Source organism: Triturus cristatus, chromosome 1_2 (genome assembly GCF_964204655.1).
Source record: "Triturus cristatus chromosome 1_2, aTriCri1.1, whole genome shotgun sequence".
NCBI lineage: Eukaryota > Metazoa > Chordata > Amphibia > Caudata > Salamandridae > Triturus > Triturus cristatus.
In genome coordinates, this window is record NC_140580.1 from 1,085,932,230 (window position 1) to 1,085,954,622 (window position 22,393).

Below are 22,393 nucleotides of genomic sequence, written 5' to 3' on the forward strand. Positions count from 1 at the left end.
CTAAAATGACTACCCCTGACATGTCCTGAAAATAATTACAGTACTGAGGATGACCTTATGACGTAGATAAAAGGTCGAAACGCGGTCAACATCAGTACAAACAGAATCCTTTACAAAACATAGAAATTATGCTGTGAAAAGGGATTAAATATAATACCCAGCTCACAAATTTTATGTTACGTTATGTTACGTTATGTGTATTTGTAAAACGTGTATCACTCGCGAGAGTATCTTGGTGCTGAGCAGGTCTTTGGTATGTAATGGGAAGCCGTTTGAAGCTTTAGGAGAGCTTTATGAGAAGGCTCGACCTCCTGTCCTGTTTCTGTGTATGTGTGGGATGTGCACGAGTAGGAATCCAGCTGAGCAAATGTGTCTAGCTTGTTGATGGAAGGAGAAGCGATTGTTCAGGTAGTGCGGGCCTGTGTTGTGTAGTACTTGGAATGTGTGGGTGAGGACTTTGAACTGAACATTTTTATGTATTGGGAGCCAGTCGTGCTCCCTGAACTGAGTGTGATGTGAGTCCTGCGTAGAAGATTGAGGACCAGTCTAGTTGCCGCACTCTGGATCACATGTTTTTTGGTCACTTGATTTATGTTTATACACCTTTTTGTGTCACTCTAATTGTTATTTGTCTTGCGTAAACACAAGGGACACTGAGCACTTTATTATTCTATAACACGTGTGCCAAAATGTATTTTTTATCATGAGAATTTTAAGTACATTTTCATAAATTCTTCTGCGTGAGAGGCTAGTACCTTACTTGTAACCAGAGATTGGCAAGAATCAGGCAATGGGATTTGCACTGTAAATATTGGCTATTATCCAAATGACTCCCTAGTGAGCCACGGTATTTCTAACAATTTGGCTTTTTTGCATGAGTCTACCTTTCCACAAATGCTCACAGTCAAGCGATCAACAAATTTAGTACATTTAAAAATAAATTTTGTAAAGTGTTAATTGATAGAGGGGCAACATAAGCAGCCTATTGTGGCACCAGGAAACAGTTGGCAACTATTGGCCGGAAGCCGCCCCCCACCATAGCCCCTACTCCAATATACTGCATCCCTCACCAACACTTACATCACTGTGAAATAGGCCCTCTCCCTCTGCACAAAATCCCTGTGTTCAAACCTTCCTACCCCAGCAGCCCCCAGCGCAGCGCCATCGCCGAACGTGGACCATAGAGCATCAGGCATCCATGTCCAATACACCTGTGATACGCTTCTGCTTTCTTAGGCCTGATGTTAGCCAAGACCTTTTGATTTTACTAAAATTTTAGCTAAACTATATTGGTGGAGGCTTGCAGCAAGAGGTGGACACGCCACTGAAGGCTTGAGCCAGACTCGAACCAAATGCCATGCTCTGGCTCGTCTTGAGGTCCTCTCAGACCCTCAAACCCAAAATGAGCAGTGCTTTTGTGTGGCTCCCGCCAGCCACCCACACTCTAACCTCATGTGCTGAGAATGAAAGAGAACACATACATCTTCGACAGACCCCCTCTTTGATGGACTGGAACCTGCACCTTCCCTCCCCTCAGCGCCTTGAGACCCTCATGGGTGAGTAGTCGCGCCTAACAAACATGTGATTGATTGATTGATAAAAACAGGAGAAAAAAAGAGATACCCCTTAAACAGCCGAATTGCACAAAATAAAACCAAAACCTCCCTCTTGACCAAATTGATTAATCCCAGGAGAATATCAGCCTTGTTCTTCATTTAATGTACTTCGTGTATAATAAAACAAGGCTACACATGGCGAGTTACTTGCCTCTTAGTTCACTAATGGCATAGTCGATAGGGAAGGCAGATGTAGCTCTCATGAATGTTTCCTATATCTTGTTTAAACTAAAACATTTTAATAATTGTCTCTCAAGTCAGCGTTATAATCTGATATACTAAAGTGAAAATTCTGCATGTTAAAGAAATGCACTTTAGACTTTATCATATTCCTATATGATGTGTGTTGTACAAATGAAATGTCAAACATTTTCATACACAGACTCCGTGCCAAGCCAGACCATTGGCTCGGAATCCCTGTTGATATGTTGGCTCGCCCACTTCTACTTTCAGCCAGCCCTGTTCATCAGTCGGTCTGTTATTGAATCGTTCATGTTTGTCTTTTGGCCATTGCAGCTCACAGCATGGGGCAGCGGGCTAGCCAACTTCAGCTATTGGCTGACTTCTCTGTGAGTGACGGCATTCTTGCATTTCACAATAAGCACTTTCATACACAAAGTAGTTCCCTTAACTGCCATGTAATTCTATTGCAATGCATTCATTTTGCGACTAAATACATATTTTTGCTTTTAGCCGTTTTTGTTAGATTGACAAAGCCCAGTCGCTTCTCCAACAATACCGTTTTGCAAATCCCACGACAAAACAAAACAAGCATTGACAAATCCAAAAAGCTACTAACCACACTCCCAGACCTCTTTGCTTTGCCAATGCTTGTTTCCAGTTGCAGGGTGGCGTCCCCTTTCACAGCCCATCTGTGCATGCCCCGGGCTGGGAAACTCGCCTTTTCTCCCATTCCCTAGTCCTCGCTCAAATTATCATTGCAATACTCTAAATGTATTTGTTTAATTTGTATTATTATTGTGTTTGTCTATGATGCTCTCGCTGTTCTATTTCAATCCGTTCACCTATGAACTTTGGACGCAAATGCAGCGCGCTGACGCCCCCAGGGACCTGCTTCACGCTATATAAAAACACACCGATACATAAATAAATCATGTCTTTCTCTTCGGTCCTTCCACAGAGCTGTTCCCGAGCAGCGCCCAGAGCCCTTCGGGCCTGTATGAGTCAGCAACGAGCTGAGCCGGTCCCGGTGTGCGGTGCTTCTGTTCTCAAACACCGCTCCTGTTAACACAGAATCGGGACAGCAACTTCCCCGGTGATGTCAACAACCCCCCGTTGCCAAAACCACAACCCACAGCGACGACGTGATGTGCCAGGATTAGGTTACTGTCTGAGAGCTGTGGAGATTCTTGCTGGGTCACATTTTTATCAAGCGGCCGGGACACTCTCTGACTCAGCCTTTTCTCACCTCTTCCTTGAACACTCAAGGAGGGAGCGGCTGGGCCACTGAGGCAGGATCCTGCCTGCCTCTTGCTTGCATGACCTCAGGACGCCCTCATGAGCCGCGGCAAAGAGGATGGGGAACAGGTGCATTCAACACGCATGCGCGACAGTACAGTAAAGAGCAACAAGGATGTGGCAAGTAAAATAATCAAGTATTGGCAAAGCCAATAGGTCTCGCCTGTGCGAGAACTATTGGCTTTTGGCAATGGTTTGTAGCTATGCTGTACAGTAATGTGGATGCTTTGTAGTGTGGCTACAACTAATTTCAAAAGAGCGCTATGACGCAGACATGGCCAATGTGCTCTTTTTTTTTTATAATGCATTAAGCACTGGATGCATCACAGTCCTTTTTTAAAATCTTTTTTTAGCCATGCTGCATGGCTAAAACAAAAGGCAATGGCAGAGCCAATAGTCTCAAAGGCGGGACCAATTGGCTTTGCCAATGCTTGTTTTTTGCTGTGTGCTGGAAAAAAACACCCTGCACCCTCTCTTCTTACATGGGTACTGAGCAGGATTGTCACATAAATTCTCTCACTTTGTAGTCAGAGAAATAAAAATAAACACCAAGCTCCCTGGAAGAGAGAGCCTGACATTTGACCTCTGTCTTTGAAGGGACAGCAAATCTGACAGGATAAGAACAAGATATAAAGGCCTGTTTACAGAAAGCATATTCGTGGACGAATACAGTAAATAAGGTTTGGGCAAAAGGAGGGATGAACTTCAAACTGTACAGCCTAAAGCAAATAAAGCCAGCAAATTAGAAAGCCAGAACCCAGAGTTAGCAACCAAAAAGCCACAGGCAGAATGCATTCCTAGGTCACATTTCTGAATGTCCCCAACATGTCTTTAGCAAACCAGACAAAATGGATCCAACCATCCATAAAATAATCCTTCCCTGTCACCTATCACACATCGGACTGACCCTGTTCTACAGGAGCTTAGACTGAGGTTTACTGGGCACACAGCAGCACTGACTAACTATGGCACCAGCAAAGGCTATCGCTTTATGCAATGCAGTGTCCCTGCCCAGATCTGCATTCAGCTGTGCCAGGTGTGTAAACTCTGGCTCAAACTAGCCGAGTGTTACTGTACCAGAAAATATAAGGTGCAGGCTACTGGGCCAGCCATCATCCATGGAGGGATACTGCTATTTCTGACTTGTAATCTGCCCCTGGGTGGAAAAAGGAAAGAGCCTTTGTCCCAGTCAGGCGGTTTAGCTGTCTGTGGGTGAGGACTCACCTCATGTACGTAAAGACAGGGATGAGGAAGGCATAAGAGTTGGTAATGGCTCAGTAACTTGCTAGTGATCTTCATTAAGCTTCCAAGCAGGCCTGAGTCCTCCTCACACCTGTACAGGTCCTTAAATTTGTGGAGAGACCCTCAAGACAGACACCTCCATTTTGCAGCTTTAGCTTCTCTGAGCCCTAAACAGCCCAGTGAGCAAAGACAAACAAGCATCGGCATAGCCAATAGGTTTCGCCTTTGGGACCTTATATGTGTTTAGCCATGCAACAGTTGCATAACTAAATACTTATAAGGTCCCAAAAGCAAGACCTATTGGCTATCACGATCAAACATCAAAGCGGCCATACGGCCGCGAAAGTGAAAGTAATTGCGGTAAAGCGCGGCGCGCGCGCCCGCGCACTTGCACTGTAGCTCTAGGCTGGCCTGGTAGCACTTTTTGGAGCCCTCTCAATAAGTCTCGCCTGACCAGCGCATGCACTGGGTCAGGCGAGACCTAAAAAGGTGGTAAGAACATAAACTTTGTGCTCTGCATTTTGAAACTCTAAAACTGCTGTTTTCCTCTACCCGTGATTGTTTACATTTCTCTCCTGGTTTTCCCCAATACTGTGCTAAGGCCTCTAGAAGGAACCACCCCCTGCCCCCTTTTTTTTACAAGCTAAAAAAGGCAAAATACACCCCATGACTAACTAGAGTGTGTATAAGAGACTGCTTTATATTCTTTATGGTTAAAACTGTGTTTGGAAAGTATATGTAGCACTAGTTTTTGGCTAAAAAAAAGTGCCTTGTTTAAGTACATGAAAAGAAATACTTTTAGTGGCTTTAGCTTTGGGCCTTACCTGCAGGTTTGAACAGAAACTACAAAGTGTGGATTGAGCATGTCTGTATCCAAGGAGATTCTGACTTCTGAAGCACCACCCTGCCCCCCCCCCCCACACACACACACAACAGCCTGTGCTTGAGGTCACACTTACCTTATATAACTTTTTACTGGTTGTTGCATCTGTGCTCTGAATGCCTCCTAGGGCTAGGGTTGCTATTGGACTTAGTGATTAGAGTTAGAGCTCTGATTGTCCGATAGAGCTAGGGTTCTGAATGGTTCCTATGACTAGGGTTTCTATTGGACTTAGGGCTTAGGTTTAGAACTCTGATTGGCCAACAGGGCTAGGGTTTCTTAGGGTTTGGCTTTTGATTGGTTTCTAGGGCTACACCTGTGATCAGTTGAAAGGGCCAGGTCTCTCATTGGTCCTGTGGCATAGGGCTTGGGTCCTGATTGGTTAGGATTAGGGCTAGGGTTCTCATTTTCCAAAGGGCACCCGACCCAGGGTTATTTAACCTTATGGCTCAGGGAGTCTCAGCCCAGGCATCGAGGCTAAGGGTGAGAGGACAAGGGCAGTTGCCTGTTTGAGCTGGGTTAGGCCTCGGTTGGAAATGCTGCCCTGTTTACTATTCACCAGCCACCACCTTAACCCATTCGCATCTTCCAACATAATAACACTCTCAGCAAATGTACACTACTGATTTACAACAAACAAACCCTATTCACGCTTCAATGTCTCAACAATCTCTACAAAAATACACAAAGCACAACTACACACCCTACTACCCCAGCATCCACACAATGGCACATTCACTCCAACACAACCCCCCACTCTGTCTTATACCACTATCAAATCCACATATCACCAACACAACTCAAACCCAATTTATACTTAACCTTAATCCCTACAAACACACATTTCCTGTTCATAGAGAACACCAGCTCGACCCTCTACTTATACTCTTAACAGACCCATTCCCACCACTACCAACCGAATACTCAACACTCTATCATATAAACCACCAACAACACCCTCCTCCTCTTTCTACAAAAAACATATAACCAAACCATCATTACACTCCACTCCACCACACATTACCCCTTCCTGCTACCAAATCTAACACAAACACACATAATCCCTGTGTATCCTCTCACACACACCATATACAAACATAACTCTCCAACGCACACATCACCACCACCTTTACCAAGCAACTTCCACTCATCAACAGTACTTTACGTTCAAATCAATCACAGAACTTCATTACATCAATATCTCTTTTCACTACTCCACATAAACAAAACATAACACTCACACATCAGCACATCAAAATCTCTCACACACAACTTCATTCTATATTCCGTCACAAAATAGAAACAAACACCCACTCCCAACCTTATGACTATACAAATAAGACAGACCCTAAACCATCTTTTCCCCCAAATCCTGAATCATTACCAACACTTACCACAAACACCCCAAAACAACAAGAGTTATTCACCTCTCATCCCCTGCACAATTTAGAGCCTTAAAACATGACCCACATGCTCCACCACCACTCCTGACCCATGTACCTTTCACCCTAAATAGACGCAAACAAAATAAACAACATGCCACTCTTCACAACTTTGCATCTTTATGTCTTTTACACAACAAGGCTAATCTACAAGAACAACACAGCTTCCCAACTTACTCTCAGTTTCAAATTTTTATTTGGTAAATACCTTAAAAGTCATAAAAACAACATTTACAAATAAATATAAATTAACATTACAAATGGTCACTCAAACTATCATGTATACAGCTGTTAAAAATCATAGTCTGGCAGAGAAGCAAGGTTACATCATATTCATATAGTTTCCTAATTATTAAGGCTGTCTTAATAAAATGTAACACTGCATTACAAATCTATTAAGTAGAGTTGCTGCAAAAATTCCAGTCCTAACTAGAACTGTCTTGCGTTTGACCTACGTCAGACAGTAACCAGAAAGGAGGACCGAGGTGCCGTATATAGGAACTCTGTTTCGAGGCCTTGTTGCAGCCACCCAGGTAAGTCATGCTGCCAGTTACTTTGTAGCGGAAATGCAACCTTAAAGTGCATAGTCTTTAATCTAAAATGGGTAAGATAAAAATGGTATGTTGGGTGTGACGATCCATGATAAACACAGTTTGAGACTCCTGGTGGTTGACACCAATGAATATCAATCAATCAATCAGCATTTGTAAAGCGCAACACTGCCACCCCTAGGGGTATCTGGGCACTGTGTCTATGTCGAAGAGCCAAGTCTTAAGTCTCTTACTAAAGTCTGCCAGTGAGGGGGCTGTACGGAGCTGGAGGGGGGAGGTCGTTCCAGGTCTTGGCAGAGATTTAGGAGAATGAGCGACCATCGCTGCATCTGCAACGGATGCGGGGGGTGTGTGCCAGGGCGAGTGAAGAGGAGTGCAGGTGTGTAGAGGGTTGGTGGAAGTTCAGTTGATGGTTAATGTAGGCAGGTCCTATGTCATGGAGGGCTTTGTAGGTGTGTGTGAGGATCGTGAACTGGCATTTCTTCTGGATGAGGTGCCAGTGAAGGTCTCTAAGGTGAGGGGAGATGTGGGTTTGTTTAGGGAGGTCCAGGAAGAGTCTTGCTGCAGCGTTCTGTATGGTCTGGAGTCTCCTGAGGAGCTGGGTGAGGGGCGTTGCCGTAGTCGAGGCGGCTGGTGACGAGGGCCTGAGTGATGGTCTTTCTGGTGTTGGCTGGGATCCATCTAAAGATTCTGTGGCGCATGCGAAGTGTGTCGATCAGGAGGATGAGACTGTCCCCTTTATCCTGACCCGCCCTCCCCTGTGTTTGCACTCTCGTTGCCCCACGTTGCATCACCACCCCATAATTGGAGCAACCGCCACTAATTTTCAGCTATGCAAACCTTATCAATGAGTAGGCAGTCGGTGAAACAAATCCTAGTCTCTGGGTTCCCCCAGCACTCAATCCACAATAAAAGCAAGTCCTCCACATAACATAATCCCAGACCCTCATCACATATAAATGTGTAGGTACATTTAGGTACTGCCAGCAATCTGTGGGTATAACCATTTTCTATTCGTTGGAGAGGCCCCACATTACAAAATCCCCACAGACCCACACCATATGAACCAGCTAAAATGCATTTACTCTTATATAGATTCATCAACTCCTCAACAGGCTTATACTTTCATTTCTGTACAAATCTAAAAATTGCCTCAAAATACCTACCCAATTGCTGTGCTCTCGTAGTAAAAAAAGATTTCCTAAAAAGGATGAACTAAAAAAAAATCCTAGATAATTAAAATGAGCTGCCTTCTCCAGGGGTATACCTCCCATAACAAACTGCTTTGTTTTAGTATTAAAATGCCCACAGGTCATGATGTACATTTTAGAGTGCTTCACTTTTAAGTAAAAGTCTTTCATGTAAGACAAAAAGGAATCTAATAACACCTGCAGACCATTTTCAGTGAGGGTGATCAATACCACGTTATCTGCATAAAGCAGAATGGGTATGGATTCTATCCTATCCTGGGCATGTCCTCTCTGGGCCCTGTGAGATATTTCCTAATCCCATTTATATATAACAGGAAAAGGAAGGGGACTAGAATGCACCCCTGTCTCACATCCCGCTTGGATATAATTTGAGAAGTGTTTTCTCCATATGATCCAAACTGAACTGTTACAGTTCGGTCATAATGAAGCCGTTTTATAAGAGCAAGGAGTTCGGTATCAACCCCCATCACCTCCATCATCACCCAAAGTTTTGGTCTATTAACTAGGTTAAATGCACTTGTTAGATCGATACATGCCATATGCAGTGCTCCCTTCTTGGCTGTAACATGTTTCCCTGCTATAAGATAAAGATTTAGAGATTGTTCCAATGTGCCAATTCCTGGTCTAAAACCAAATTGAGCGTCAGACAAGATCTTATTTTCTTCGACTTTGGTTTCCAGTCAGGACAAAAGCCCATGCCCCACGATCTTGACACTTGAATCTAACCGATAGATTGGCCTATAGCAAGCAGGAGAGACTCCATCACCCTTTTTAGGTCTCGCCTACGCAGCGCGCATGTGCTGCATAGGACAAAGACCTTTAGACATCGATGCGCCTTTTCAGCCAAAAACGTGCACGCGTTGCATTGCTTTTAATGGCAACGCGCGCACGTCTGGCGATTCCCTTGCGGGAGCGAACTTTGACACCATATGTTTGTAATTAACTTGCAGACATATGGTGCCCCTGCTCGTTCCCGGAAGGGAAACAGGCGCAGGCCCCCTCCTGTCTTCCCGCCCCCTGCTGCCTCCTTGTTTAGCGCGAGTCACACGCGCGTGTTTGTTTTCTTTCATGTCGGTGAAAGAAATTAGCCAACTTATGTCCCAAAGCTAACATCTGTTAGAAAGTGCAGATTTGGTCTCAGCATTACCGGGAGCCGCGATTGTAATATCCCAGTATTTTAATAGTAAGCTAACATCGTGTAATATCTGTTAGAAAGTGCAGATTTGGTCTTAGCATTACCTGGAGCCGCGATTGTAATATCCCAGTATTTTAATAGTAAGCTAACATTGTGTAATATCTGTTAGAAAGTGCAGATTTGGTCTCAGTATTACCGGGAGTAAATACTTTGCACTGCTTCAAAAACTAACCTGAAGGCTGCTCTCCATAGCTACCACTACGGTATCTTTCGATAAATGTTGTATAGAACCTATCACCTACATTCAGCTACCCCTCTACTACCACTCTTCAACCCCTCCACTAACCCTCCTCTACCCCTCTACTACCCCGCTTTTACACATCTTCTACACCTCTACTCCTTTACTACCACTCTACCACTCTACCACTCTACCACCCCTCTTCTAACACTCTACTATCGCTCTACCCCTCTTATACCCCTCTTCTACCCTTCTACCCCTATACCCATCTACTACCCCTCTACCTATTTACTACCCTTCTAGCCCTCTACTACCCCTCTACCCCTGTACTAACCCTCTAGCCCTCAACCCCTCTAATATCCCTCTTCTACCCCTCTACTAACGCTCTAACCCTCTACCCTTCTACCCTCTTCTACCCCTCTACTACCCCTCTACCCTTCTACCACAACCATATAATTACATAACACATAATAACAAAACAATAAATACAACATACACCCCACATAATACCACTCACTGCAACAAAATTACTTCTAAACAATCACTTAAAGTCCCAAAAGCGAGACCTATTGGCTATGCCAATGCTTGTTTAAAGATGGAAACAATAATAGCAGACCTCCAGGTGTCTTGAATAGAGCCCACCACAGCGTTCCTAAATGCGTTTGTTAGCATAGGGGCCCATAAATGCACATTACTTTTGCAAACGTCCGCGGGGACCCCGCCTGGGCCTGGAGCTTTAGCCGAGGCACATTGATTTATTGCTAATACAACTTCACTAAGCTCTGTTGGGATGGTGAGACCCTTCGGGTTCTGTTTTGGGATGTTCCCACCATCTGAGGCCACAGGAGTTTGCAGCAGCTCATTAACCTGGATCAAACATTTTTGTGCAATGAGCCACCCATTGATCTGCCAAAATCAGGGATTTAACCTTCGAAACATCTAGATCTGAAAAAAACAGGCGAGTTACTACTCCCCAACACCTAGTATTGTCCCTTACCCTTGCTGCACCAAAAGATCTTCACAAGCTTTGGTCCTAATCTCATTTTTCCTCTCCTCTACAGTGAGTTTATATTAACACCTAGCATTTCCCACGTACTGATCGGGGTTTAGATTTGAGGGCAGCCTTCAAGTTTTTATGGGCATCTGCACAGGCCTTGCTAAACCATCTATGTGATGATGCGAATTCTGAAGGGGCCCTGTATGTAGTCAACTTATTTGAATGGATCTGCATAAATTCTCAAACCCAGCCAATATAGATGAGTGATCAGAATTCTGGGATAAACAAGATTAAACAGTGTCCATATTCTCATTAACGATATTTTGGTTGAAGGCCTCACGGTTAACTTTGGCCCATTTAGTTCTTAGTTCCTTATTTTTTTGAGTAGGCTATCTCGGGACCTTTATCCAAAGATCTTTTTTTCCTATGACAGTTTAGGGTAATGGTAAGGGGATTATGATTGCTAGAACACCTGGGGACAACTTTAAAATCTGAGAGAAAGGGTGAAAATTCGGCTGATAAAATAAAGTCAGCTGTGCTGCTTGCCGAACTTCCAGTGAAAGTGGTAACGCTACTTTGCTCCCTATAGACTATGGGCCAGATGTACGACCATTGTGAATTGCGTCTCGCAATTTGCACTCGATTGCGAGTCGCAAATTGCGAGTCGCAATTTACAATGTACTACAGTGTCAGAGACACTGATTGCGATTCCCAATGGGGTCACAAAATGCGAGGCTCATGAATATTAATGAGCCACTCGCAATTTGCGACCCCATTGGGAACGGCAGGTCCTCCCAGGTGTGGTGACCTGCTGGGCTCAGCAGACCACCATGTCTGGGACTGCTTTTAAATAAAGCAGTTCTTTTTTAGGTCGAGCATTCGAGACCTCTTGTATATACTTTAATATATACTTATATGTGTATGTACTTTGTGGGCTCTGGAGAACAGCCTTAGGACTTGTCTGCTTCTGCTTAGGGACTTTTTTTCTGTTCAACTGCCTCTATTTAACTGTCTTGATAGAAAACGACCAGCAGAGGTCAGTAAAATACCGGAATCACTTTAGTATTCTCTCGATTCCAGTCCATTGAAATTGACTTCCACGAGCACCTATAGACAATAATATTATTTTCAAATCTTGTATTTTCAGTGATATAACCACAAAACGCCCTGATTTTATATTAAAAAGAGAGCTTTGGACTATACCATTTCCAGCTGAAAGGCAATATTTTTCTCTATGTGTTCCCATACCAGTTTGGAGCTTACTTTCCCTCCATGTTAAAGAACAGTAGATGTTTCAGAACCCAGGCTAATATGCTGCGTAGCTAAAAACATATGAGGTCCCAAAGGCGAGACCGATGGCATTGCAAATGCTTGTTATTTTAATGCAGCCCATTTTCCTTAAAGGAAAACGGGATGCATTCCAAAAAAGAAAAACAAAACGCTTTTGTTTCATGTTTTAAGGGCAGGTAGTGGTCCCTGGGACTACTGCCAGCCCCTAAAAATATTTTCACCTGCTTTTGCAAAGGGAAAGGGGTCCCCTGGGGACCCCTTCTCTTTTGCGAATGCATTACCACCCTCTTAAAGAGGGCAGTATATTGTGAAAGTTTTGAGACCGCAATTGCGGTTGCAAAACATTCGTACATTGCTTTGCGGTAGCTATTAGGAAGGGACAGCCCCTTCGTAATAGCGAGTTGCTAAACACTATTTTGCGAGTCACAATTTATGTGCAACTCGCAAAATAGTGTTTGTACATTGGCCACAGGTATTTAGCATGCGCAAACCGGTTGCAAACCCGTTTGCACATGCTAAATACCATCGCACATCTGGCCCTAAGTCGCTACTAAAAGTTAGGTCATACTTCATTTTAAGAGTATTTAGTGCTTCACCATACACAGTTTATCTATAGTGTGACCTATTTACCTCATTTCCGTCAAACAGACCACATAAATGTCCCCTGTTAAAATGACATAAGGAGATAATCAAATCCCCAACCCATACTAAGACAGCCTTGCGGTTCAAGTGCTGAAAAAAGCCCTCCAAGAAACTAACTCATCTAATGCATTACACACGCTTTGATTATACTAAATATTTATCAATAAGATGTTGTACTCCCTGCAAAAGGATAACAAAGTTACCAAAAAGAAAGGAGAGACCCATATTAGGGAATTTTGGAGGACTGGAGAGTGAACAGAAACAAAGTGGCAAGGCCACCCTTAGCTCTTCCAGCTGACCATGGAATGGCTGGCTGAGCCAGGGCATGATAACCATCAATAGGAAGTGCCTCTATCATCCAAGTTTCTTGGCTAAAAATATTAAAAGTGGACACAAACCCTAACCAGTCTGGGTTATTTATCTTTGAGTGTGCACCTGCTATATTGCAAGAAATAAGGGCTAAGCCCCTTGGCAACTGCTGGGGTTCTGGCCCTACATTTGACTCCTCAGCAACCATACCGGATTGAACTTCCTGTGGTTCTAAGTCAAACAGATCTTCCTTCCCCCTCTCCATCTTTTTTAGTCATATTACCCAAGCATTGAAGTTAATCTATCATACTCAAGTCACTCATTATTTCAAAGCGATTACTCACAAGAACATTTGACTGATACTGTGTATGCAAAAGGGGGAATTGCCCTTTCTGGGTCTTTAGGTGTTTGGCTACACAAAGAGACATAGGTGTATCGAAAAAGTCAAGTTGATGGGCTGGGATACCCACATGATTTTAGCCAAATTATTTAAACATTGCAACAAATCATGAACAACCTCTGGGTCTCTAAAGTTAATTACTACACAGTCCCCTTTAGAGTCCGAAGTCTTAATAGATCGTCCAATCTTGCTCACCATTTAGGTAAAAAGGATCTTCTTATTCAGGTCATCAGTGAATTCTGTATTAGACCGTAACCAATTGGCAGTCTTTTATTTTAGCGGCTCATCACCTTCAATCACCCAGGGTGTAGCAAGGGTACATTTTCTTTTTTTTTTTAACTCTATTTTTTGGGGGTACAGTATAGTATTGATTTTGGCAAACATTGAGACCATTCATAACCATCCGTTGTAGCTCTCTCCGCTGTTACATAATATCTTATACAGTATAATATAAAATTCTTTACATTTAGGATCAGTCTATAGTTGACTGTTCTCCATTGATGGAGCATCAGTCAGCATTGCACATATGTTGCCTCGAAAGGCGTTCCAGTGTCCCCACACCCATCCCCATTTTTTGGGGCACCCTCTATGCGTTTACACCGCTCTTTTGGCCACCATTGCTCCAGTCCCTTACCGTGGGAATACTCCCTGCCCCCCATTGTTTTGCGATGTTCCTCTTAGCTATAGTCATACTAAGTGTCGCCCAAGTTTGCGCTGCACTGGTAGGATCTGTGGCCTCCCATATATTCCATAGACATCTCTTAGGCTCCGGTGGCACCGGGGCCCCACTTACTGTCGTTATTGTGGCCATTACTGCCTCCCAGTATACCACTATTTCCGGACATTCCCACAGCGTATGGTAAAATGTGCCTATAACCCCAAATTGTCGTAGGCAGAGCTGACTGTCTGATCTTCCCATTTTATACAGCGTAACCCTAGTGTAATAAATCCGATGTAGCACTTTAAATTGGATTAGGCGTAGTTTTGAAGAGATTTCCACCTCCTTTGGGGACACTAATGCCTCCTGCCAATCCGTCTCGTCCAATGCCCCCACTTCGGTCTGCCATTTCTCCCGGAGGGATTGCGTGGCATTGGGGTGATTGTTAACAAGTTTTCGATATGTTAAAGGTGTGGCTTTTTTGTGCATGTGTTCTGTCAGTAGCCTGTCTTCCAAGGGGGTGGCTTCTGGAAGGACGGTGTCAGGCAGGATGTCCGCTTCCAATGCATGTTTAATTTGGTGATACCGAAACATTTCTGTAGGTGCCATCTCGTATTGGTCTTGAAGTTGGGTGAATGGAATTACTTTTCCCTTGGCCCATAGATCTCCCTCCCGCGATATCCCTATGCCATCCCATTGCTTAAATCCTTTACTATTGCGTAATGTGCCTAGCAGCGAGGGTACATTTTCAAATTTAATCACGTAAAGGGTGCATTCGGGTGACAATTGTAAGGGACTTATATCAAAACATTCTGTCTCGTTGGTCGATGCTGGGTCATTTCCCTTGGTCGTGTCTTTTTTATTAGGCATCTGCATGGATAACCCTCTCAGCGGTCAGAAAAGCGAGCCTTAAGCCACAATTATCTACTTCTACAGCTGCCCCCATTCTAGTACTAATGGGTCTTGTACCACAATTTGATGCAGAAGATTGCGAAAGTGCCTGTTCCACCTCGTGCTTAATTAATGTTGTTATTTTGGATTCTAACTTTTTACACAAATCACCTAGTATGGTCTCAGTTTTAATCATGAACTGTTTGAGTGACTCTCACAAATTCATTGGTCTCCTTTATAATGTCCATGTTCCCAGAAATTTGTTTAGTCCCCTCATTTTGGGACACTCTAAGCCTGCTTTGATCCATAATAGCTGTTGGTCTATTCCTTGCATTTCTACTCTTTTTAGGAGGTGGGGGTCATTAACAAAGAGGCCTCTGCGCCTGTAGATTCATGGATGTTTGTTATTACATGTTACGAGGCATGGGGTAGTTCTTCAGGTGTTGCAGTCCCTAAGTCAACTCCCTGTATATCGCCATGTCCCGTTATAGGGGTTGATAGTTTAGGGCCCTCATTATTGATAATAATCACTCCTGATTCCTGGGACGAGTTTTGTCATGTTTTTTGCGCTGCATCATCCACCTGTTCAAGCGCTGGTGTAATAACCCCAATTACTGTGGACAGGTAATTAGTGATGGAGGGGGTGAACAGTTCCTGTTCTATTGGAGGGTGTGACCTTTCTTTTGTCCATATTATTGCAGGATTTTGTCAGGCCTACCCTCTTTGTGGGCCACGCAGTCCAAGTAAGCTTCTCCCAAGGGGACAAACTAAGAGGGACGGACCAGCCTGCCTCTTTCAGCCAATGACAGGCAAAGACATACCTGCTCTTGACCCGGTCTTCTTCCGGCCACACGCCTACACCTACATGTAAAGCCACAAGTTTACATCTCCCATACCTTGAGGGCTCTACATTGGGTACCTGTTGGCAGAAGATCCACCTTCAAGCTGCTTTGTATCACCCACAAAGCAATATATGGAACCGGACCACTTTTCTCAGGAATAAAATCACCAAATACATACAACAAAGGAACCTCTATTCAGTATTGGCACCTCGTCTCAAAACCCCAGCACACAAACAAAAATTGATTGAATGTTTCCTGGCATGCGAGAAACCACAGCATTTGCTGGCATTCGAGAAACCACAGCAAGAGTCGCACGCCGAGATGCTGAGGCTCCAGCTCCAGCTCCTGCTCCGACAGCCCCAGCCAGCCCCAGGCAGCTCTAGTGCCGCAGAGACTGGCTCACTTGATCCTCACCTGATCCCTGCTTACTCTGTGCCACAGCGGGCTACTGAGGTTGAGGCCCCGATGCAGCTTGTAAATCCGAGTTCAGGCCACACAAGCCAAGCTCACGGAACCTCGTCTAAGTGGGAACAGCTGTGAGGTGAGCGGGAGGGCTGTGAGGTGAGCAGGAGGGTGCGCCCAGGCCGCGGAGGCCATGGCGGGGATCGTCTGAAGGAGAACGGGGAGCAGAAGGGAGCGAGTCAACGAGGGGAGTGGCGATTAGTTTCCCCGGTAGTCGTGGAAGTGACCCGACTAGGTTTGGGCATGGCATGCGGCCACAGATGAGCTCCTACTCTCTTAGTGCACCTCCCTAGTGCGCCAACTACAGTCTCTGCCCAAATTCTACACAGCGAGAAAGCAAGCACAGAAGTATAGAAGGAACTGAGCAGAAAGAGACCACAGCAAGGGTGACCGCAGAATGAACAAGAGATGGTGGGATGTGGTAGGACCCTGGCAGCTGGCACTAGGGTGTGGGACTGCTTGTTGCACAGAAGCAGCTGGTGACGGGCCAGTGCAGCTTGTGCACATGCTTCAGTGACCACAGCTGCAAACTGCGACACTTGTCCCTCACAAATTCACCAGGAGAATAGTCTGTCTTTAACTATTGCAGAATGTTAATAATCACGGCCATCAAGAGGGACCGATGAAATATCCGGACGACACAGAACAGTACCCAGGTTCACGTGAACGGAAGCTCACACTTAGGTCCACCAGGCCGAGTCCTAGCTTTACAACCAGTTGGAAGGTTGTCCACAAGGTTTCTGTCCAAAGGAGGCTAGTGGCTATGGCAAAAGGGAGCAAGTGGAATACCCAACTAAGAAAGAACAAATCGAGGGGGCCCTTGAAGGCCAGGGAGGCAAAAAGCCCGGATGGCCATTCAACTCTTTTGGACCATTCAGACGGGTTTAGTGAGCACCCAAGAACAACGGCATCAAACAGAGGTGGGTGTACAGGGTCAACTATGCAAACCACTCTGACCTACTGCCGATAGGCAAAGGGTAAAGCCGGGGGGTAAACAGGAAATGAAAACCAAGACTGTAACCGAGTATTTCCTTGGAAAAGTAAAGGGAGACTCTTCTTCAATCATTGGGGAGTATGTGCCAAGGTTGCCCACCATCCACAAAGACAGGATGGGGCTCTTGTGATTCTCCAACTCCTAGCACAACCCTCCCCCCCCAGTAGGTAGACCCCTCAGGTCCTCATTATCATTGAGTTGTCCTCTATCTCATTGGACTCCCCCCTTTCTGTCGAACCCACAAGCACCATCGGTGGTGCCCCTCAAGGCTCATCCCTCAGCCCCACTCTCTTCAAAGCCTACATGACACCTCTAGCCAACATTGTCAGAACCCACAATATTAACATCATATCCTACGCCAATGACACCGTGCTCATCCTCTCTCTCTCAGCAGGCCCCACCACCACCAAGACCAACTTACACAACTGCATGAAGAACGTCACAGCCTGGATGAAGGACAACTGTCTGAAGCTCAACATGGACAAGACCAAAGCACTGATCTTTAGCAACGATACCTCCTTCTGGAACGACACCTGATTGCCCGCTGAAGTTGGTAATCCCCACACCAAAAGACCACGTCTGCAACATCTGCATCATCCTGGACAGCAAACTCACCATGAAACGACAGATCAACACTGTCTTTTCTTCCTGCTTTCACACTCTCCTCATGCTCTGAAGAATCTTCAAATGGCTCCCCTTAACCCCTTCGACGCTCATGACGGAACGGTTCCGTCATGAGCGTCGGTTGAGCTGTGCTCATGACGGAACCGTTCCGTCATGACCACGCCCGCGCAAGCAGCGCTCAGCACAGCGGGGGAATCCGCCCCGCATGGAAGGGGTTAAGCACGAGAAAAACAATCATGCAAGCCCTAATCACCAGCCGCCTGGATTACAGCAACGCACTGTACACAAGAACCACCCCGAACTCATGAGAAGGATCCGGATGATACAGAATTCAACGGCCAGACTGATCCTCAACCTGCCCAAATGGACCCACATTACCCAGCACCTGAGGAACCTCCACTGGCTCCCTATCCAGAAAAGATGCCAATTGAAACTACTGACACACGTTTACAAAGCCCTCCGTGACTAAAGACCAGCATACATGAACCACCTCCTAAACTTCCCCAAACCATCCAGAAACATTTGCTCCACCTCCCTCGACCTTACAAGTACTCAGTGCATCCACCATAGCCACAGCAGAGCCTTCTCCCACCTCGCCACCAATTCCTTTAACGCCCTCCCTTTCCACCTCCTAACATCACCCTCGCTAACAGACTTCAGGAAGAGACCTGGCTTTTCGACTAATCCCAGCACCACAGCGCCTGGATACCCTCATGGGTTATAAACCGTACTCTACAAGTACTGATTGATTGATTGATAGACTGTCCCAGCAGTACAAATCACCCTAAACATCTCTATGATGAACCCAAGACAGTAGTAACCTTCGACACTACCGGCACTCAACAGCCAAAGAAGGAGGGGGCAACTGCACAAGTACACGTTGACTACACAGAGGAGGTATTGATGGAAAACGAACCAGTAGATGATTTATGGTTTATGAGCAAGATGGCTGTGGTAGAAGCCCAAAGATATTGTGAATAGAAGCACAATGTCAAGTTCAAAGTCTGGCTAGCAAGATATGTGCGGTGGACGAGTCATACGACAACATATATCAGAGCAACTTTGAATGAAACTTTTCTTTACTATAAAGCAAGAGAAGCAACTAATATCCATAAACTCCTCTCTGACGGTGGCGATAAACGCACTTACTTGGCATTCACATAAATATTTACATTTGTTAAGCAGACCTAAGGACTAAGGAATATCTATATATTTTTGTTTCTTTCTTTCTTTCTTTCTTTCTTTCTTTCTTTCTTTCTTTCTTTCTTTCTTTCTTTCTTTCTTTCTTTCTTTCTTTCTTTCCTTCTTTCTTCAGTAGGAGTAAAGTAATAAATATATAGAAACATAATTACTGTTTGCTATGGTAAGGGCTATGGTTTGCATGGTGTCCATAGAGATCCTGGTTAGTCAGAGTCAGTTACCACCAGTACCCGTCTGAAAAAGTTGTGGGCACAGGATGATTTTGCAACAAGGCCTCTTTCAGCTCCTCTGTCCTTTCTGCACATGTCTTGCTTCTTCCTGCACTTTTCTTCGTCTTTGTGGACTTCTGTTACTTCTTTCTGCCTTTCGTTTGCTTCTTTCTGTGCGTTTTTTCTTCTTTCTTCACATGTCCTACCTCTGTAGGCATAGTTAGAAACTAGCATTTAAAAAACCTTTGAAATTCACTTAAAAAACCATAGGTTTCAGGCAGGTTATAGTTAGAAATTAGCATTTAAAAAACCTTTGAAATTCACTGAAAAAAACATAGGTTTTAGGGAAAGTTATAGTTCGTTGTACATTTCACTCGTACAAAACCATAGAAATTCCCCCGTTATAGTTTATTTTATTTTATTTATTTATTTATTTATAAATTTTTATATAGTGCGAACTTGATCCCGAAGGATATCAGAGCGCTTTACAGTTTGAGGGAAATGAAGGTAACAGATCAGTACATGAGTCAAATAGGGAATATAGAAAGGCATTGAATCAAATAGTGCACACATAAAAGACCATATATAAACCTAGGGTAAGCGAAGAATGGGCTAGTCAATGAAACATAATGGCAAAAGTGGAGCAAATACAATAGTAAAATATTGACAACCAATACTGTAGTATGTCCGAAGCGATTAGAGCTGACAGTCGCTCCTCTTGTTAAGGTAAGAACTTATTCATGAGGAATCTTTTTGCTTCCAGTTTGAAGGCAACCTTGGAAGAGATTCTACGTATTTCCGGTGGAAGAGAGTTCAAAATGTTTGGTGCAGAGCCCGAGAAGGCTCATTGGCATGTTCTCTTTTTGCGGAAGATCTGGGGTTTCAAGAGGAGGGAATTAGCACTCCTTGACGGTTTACCCCCTCTGGATAGTTCTAGCTTTTGCGCAAGGTAGTTGGGGGTTTTGAAGTGGAGGGCTTTGTGCGATAAGCAGGCAATCTTTAGTTGAATTCTAGCTTCGTAGGGCAGCCAGTTTAGAGATTTTAGGCCCGGGGAGATGTGGGCGTTTCGCTTGGTGCCCGTTATCAATCTGGCTGCCGCGTTCAATGATGCCACATAGCGTAGCACTACCATAGTCAATCCTCTGTAAAACAAGCGCTTGGACCACTTGCTTGAAATCTGCTTGAGGTAGAAAAGGTTTGAGATTCCTGAGTGTTCTCAGAAGGTGGTTAGCTCCCTTGCACACATTGCTAATATGAGATTTCATATTCAGATGTTTGTCCAGGGTGATTCCTAGAGATTTAGCTGAGTCAATAATGCGGGGGGAGCAGTTGAAGGCGGTAGGTTGGTTCATCCAGAGGTCAATATTAGGAGTGTCTTTCGGGGGAGAAATGAGGAGGAATTCAGTTTTGGAGGTGTTTAGCAGGAGGTGGTTCTCCGTTAGCCAGTTTTGAATTGTAAGTAGGGTGGAGTTGTTTGACGTGATGTTATCCGGGGAGGAGATTTTCAGGTAGAGTTGGGTGTCGTCTGCATACATATGGAAGCAAATGTCCATGGATTTTAGAACATTAGCTAATGGTTCCAGGAACAAATTGAAGAGAATGGGAGATAAGGAGGACCCTTGGGGAACCCCCATGGTGACTGGGGATGGCTGGGAGAGTGAGTGGTTCACCTTAACTCTTTGGGACCTGTGCTGGAGGAAGGACGAGAACCATTGGAGCACCTGACCAGAGAGGCCCATCCTTGGCTCCAGAATATCTAGGAGGTTGTCATGATTGACAGTGTCAAAGGCAGAGGAAAGGTCGAGTAGGATAAGGAGGCAGGATTACTTTCGATCAAGCATTATTCATCCATCCATCCATCACGTGAGTGAGAGCCGATTCAGTGCTATGCCCACTACGAAAGCCAGATTGGTGTTGGTCCAGGAGATGGAAATATTCGATGTGCGCACATAGTTGTGATTGGACGCATTTTTCCAGGAGTTTGGCTAGTGTGGGGATGCTGGAGATAGGGCGGAAGTTGTTAAGATCTGTACTGCCTGCTGTAGGTTTTTTTAATATAGGTGTTACCTGGGCCTCTTTTAGGCATTCTGGGATCATACCGTGTGACAGAGATGCATTGATGATCTTTATCCAGATGGGGGAGATTGTACCCTTAATTGCTTTGAAGATGGTGGATGGTAACGGGTCATTGAAGTGATTAGATGGGTTGATACTCTGAAGAACCTTTTTGATATCATTTTCATTTAGGGTGGTAAAGGTGTCCCAGGAAGCGTTGTGCTTGATACCCCAGCTACATGGTGCGGCCTTGTCTGGTAAGGTCGGGGGGGTGCCGGACCATTGGGTATTAATCGAGCCCTCCTGGTTTCTAGATCAATGTTAATAAGTCTAGTTTTCTCAGTAAAAACGTCCGCCAGGTCATCACATGAGGGAGGACTGACATCCGAAGCTGATCGGTTAGGGGCTACCACAGATATTTGTTTAACCAGTTCAAACAGTTTCTTGGGTCGATTAGCCGCTTGGTTAAGTTGGGATCTTAAATATTCCGCCTTGGCTGTCTTGATTTGTTTGGTATAATAGCTTCTAGCTGACCTAAGGATTTTTAGATGGTCTGCGGATGGAGTGGATCTCCAGGAACGTCCGATGGCCCTTAGATTGCGACGTTCCGAGTTTAGGTTGCCATTGAACCAGGGTTTAGATATTTTAGTAGGTGCATTTTTTTGTTGGAGTGGAGCCATATCGTCCATGATGTTAGAGATAGAAGAGTTATAGAAGCCTGTGAGTGCATGGACTTCATGTTTGTCCACTTGTGGAGAGAGGGCACGTTTGCAGCGGGTTGCTAGGTCAATGGGATTGATTTCTCTGAGGTCTCTTTTCCAGATCTTTCGTTTAGTTGTTTGAACCTTACTCTGAGATACCTCCAAGTTGATGTGGAAGGAAATTATGTGATGGTCCGACCAATCGCAGGGTAAGATGGAGTCCAATGTGATGGTGTGACCTTTGGAGATGATGAGGTCAAGAGTTTCCCCTTTACTTTGGGTAGGCTGGTAACAATGTTGAACCAATTTGTGATGCTTCAAGAAG